Here is a 3,736-nt window from a genome sequence, read left to right on the forward strand (position 1 = left end):
CGTTACTCCTGAGTGCTAGAAGCTACTTTTTATTCCGGAAAATAATTCTACATGGACGGAACCTCGGGAAAAGATTGTAAAATATAATTTAATTACAAGAATAGTTGCATAGATATAATAATATACAATATTAACTTAAAATCTGCTAGTCGTGGGTAAAATAACCGGGTACTGATTTTAGCGTCCACGATGTAATACCAATTGCGTAATTACGATACCAATTAATAATGTTCCCACATTTTTTTTTATATTCTTAAAGTGCAAATTTTTTAGTTGCTTTAATCTTCGATACTACAAATTTAAAGCGCTTGAATTAACGCGACGGAATTAATTTATTGTGAAAAGATGACTTTCAACGTGTTTATTAATGTATAATGAAATAAAACACGAATTTATTACATACATATTTTCGACTTTACTAGTTTATTAGCAAATAATAAAATCGTCACAGTTTTTCGCAAACACTATTTTAGTTCAAAGATTTCCACGCTGAATTTTATAATGTAATTTATGTACAATTCTTTCCAATAGTTTTACGACTTCACTAAGTAACTGGCTATAAAACTAGAACGTAAAACTGTTGATATTTTAAAATTGATTTATAACAATAACATTTTATAATCAGATAACGGATCAGGAAAACAAAATCCTTGATAGTAAATGCAATAAAAATATTTTAAAGTTGGATGATTTTGTACAAGAATGTTAAACATGTTTCTGTAGTGCACAAAGCGCGGCTTGGCTGATTATGTGGACATTGGCGGCGCCAGCGGTCTCGACCACACGAAAATGGAGGTCCTCGACAGTGTGTGCGGACTCGACTCTAATGAAGGTAACGATCCCAATAAAGAGAAGTAAAACTCCCACTCAACGTGTTACGTTCACTAATTAAACCTATTTCATTTATCTTACATGATTTATTGTTTCACGCACGATGTTCTTTTTTATTTTGCTCGACATAATACCTACATTGAATTTGTGACTTTAAGGTATCGAATTAAAAGCTCATAATAATATGCTATTATATTTTCATGACATTGTGCCATAATTTCGACTACTTAATTATTTGTAAACCAGTTTTAAGTTCTGCTAATTGTATTTCTAGTCGACTCAATAAATGTTTTAATAATAACATATTATATTCCAACTAGATTTATCAAATGTTTACAGGTATAATAAAAAGCATGTAGGTTTGTAATATTGTATTTAAATAAACGAATAAAAAGAACATTCTCTAAACAGAAATATTAAATGTAAGTACATAATTATGTTGAAAAGTAAAAGATTTATTCTGGAAAAATGTTTTATATCGTAGAGTATAATATTAACCGTAAGCAAAGTTTTTCCTCGGGTGGAATTTTAATAAAACTTATTGTATGAACTGCTAAGAATGTGTGCTCTATAATATTTGTGTAAATATTAAGATGAATCAAAAAATAAGAGATTTAAGATTAAACAAGTTACTTTGTTTGCTCCATCGTGATTGAATCCATTTAATTCTGAACTTATTGCTAACATAATATAAATGCCTTTTTCAATATAATATATAATAATAACGTCTACAATGGCTCCTTGTATTATATTTTATATTCATGAAATCAGTAATTTACTTCACACAAATGTAACAGACCAATAGTACTTATGTACGCAAGCCACGAACAAAAGATCAGCACAGGCTTGAATTTAATCTAAAATAAATATTTTTCCTAAAAGTACTACATTCAAATAAAATTAAGGAGCATTTATTATACCGCCTTATAGATATTATAGAGAAACTTCAGGATTTTCTACGTTTTTTACTTTTCTGTGACTTGCAAGTTTAACAGCTTGTATAATATGGCTTCCGCACATTTTTATAAGTGGCGAGACATATTTATTTCCAACTTGTCTTGACGCTTAGTTAATTTTCTCAAGGATTAATATGATTTTGCTTTCCTAGGGATTTGTTAAGCTTAAATGCTAGGTCTCATCTAAATGCGTGACACCGTCGATTCTGACGGACCGGATAATGGTTACTAAGTGTGGGTGGGATTGTTTCTGTATTCTAACTATAGTAGTAAATTGAGTACTGTGCGTTATAATTGAATTGTATTTTGAAAACAGCAGAAAATGTAAACAATTATGCACTTAATGATTATGTTTGATGTTCATGATAGTTCAGGGTATATCCTAAATATACATTATTTAAAAGGAAGGCCCTTCACATATGAAGTTTTTCCTTCTCTGGATGAATATGGAGGTATATTACAGATTTATTAATGATTTTTATATAATATTTATCATCAAGCTCGTCGCGCGGCGCTCATCGCTTGCGAAGACACCGTTGTGCGGCTAGTATCAAGCGGACAGTACTACAACTCCGTCACTGTGGCTTTCGCCCCTCTCCCCGCTGAGGACATCGAACGCGCGGACTTGCTATGCGGCTTCAACGACATGTAAAAACTATGGACAGTTTATTGGACGCCTCGCAGACTTGCTTATAACGTTGTAAAGTTCGTGTAGTATGAATTACTGAGTCTTATTTACTGTGGTTATAGACATTATGTGACAAAATCTGACATCGCAAAGAATAGCAACAGAAATAATATATAAAATTAAATGTAGATTGTGAAGATTTATCGTGTAAGTAGACATTTGAATAAAAATATCTTTGTTTCATTATGTAATCGACTCGACTTAGGAACTGGTATGAGAATAAAGAAGTTTAAGTATTAAATAGTTTATAGTCCCCAGGTTATGACCCCGCCGTCTAGATTATGTAATCAAAATGGATTACCGACTTCAAAGTTTATCTCTAGTCACAAGTAAATTATAGATGTTTTACATACAAATTGCCAATAAATAAGTGTATATGTCAAAATGTTTTTTATTAAGTACCTTAAGTATATATTTTAGTTCGACAAAATGATTATAATTAAACTGACGGTAAACTAATGGCTCTAAATTTAAGAATTTAAATAAAAATGTTAGGTACTACCAAATGCAATTGCTATGACTCTTTGCTGAATGACTAGAATACTAGCTTTATATTGTCATTTCAAAAATGCGATAGATAGTTATGTAAGTATATACTTACTTGCTATATAAAAATAAACATACCAAAACCATAATTAGATCTCAAAAAGTAAGTATGTATAAGCAGTACGCAAATTTACATCAAAAATGAAATATGAATATATCCTATTTCACTTCTATAAATACTTATATCAATCCACGGAAGTATATTTTAGAAGTAAGGAGTCGGTACTATCCTAAATAAATACTAAAAAATACGTTTACGTTTTCCCCTTAACTTGACAAGGGTGTGGAGAATAGACGAATTTTGTGCAAACATTCCCCTTAAGTGTTATTTATAAATAATAATTCCATATCTGCTTTCGAGAGTATCATTGCTAGTAAAATCTTATAAGGCGGATATGGCTTATGATTTTACATAATATACATTGACGATTCGCAGACTAAATGACTGAAGCGACATTTCTTTTTCGAAAAATTAAAATTATTTTTAGGTTGGAAAAGGTGTTGATGCCAAATAAGAATAAAATTTAATTTCGCATAAGGCTACGCTTAAGTCGATTAGTTGCTCACTGACGACGTCATGCTCTCATATCTTGGGAGTAGGTAGCGGCTATTGAGTGCCAGAATCTATTGCATACTAAATTAAGGTTTTATGAATACAGAAAAAAAAACACATGCTTGTTAAATTTTATTGAGTAATCTTCTGAATAGAATATAA

At 30.6% G+C, this 3,736-nt stretch overlaps 1 long non-coding RNA gene across 1 annotated transcript; it reads left to right on the top strand.

Moving 5' to 3' along the window:
• The first annotated feature begins 607 nt into the window (after positions 1 to 607).
• LOC119193217 lies at positions 608 to 2,860 on the top strand. The gene is made up of 2 exons (XR_005113882.1): positions 608 to 832; positions 2,288 to 2,860. It is a non-coding gene; the product is annotated as an uncharacterized LOC119193217 (long non-coding RNA).
• The last annotated feature ends 876 nt before the right edge of the window (positions 2,861 to 3,736 follow it).

This window comes from Manduca sexta, unplaced genomic scaffold (genome assembly GCF_014839805.1).
Source record: "Manduca sexta isolate Smith_Timp_Sample1 unplaced genomic scaffold, JHU_Msex_v1.0 HiC_scaffold_377, whole genome shotgun sequence".
NCBI classification, from domain to species: Eukaryota; Metazoa; Arthropoda; class Insecta; order Lepidoptera; family Sphingidae; genus Manduca; species Manduca sexta.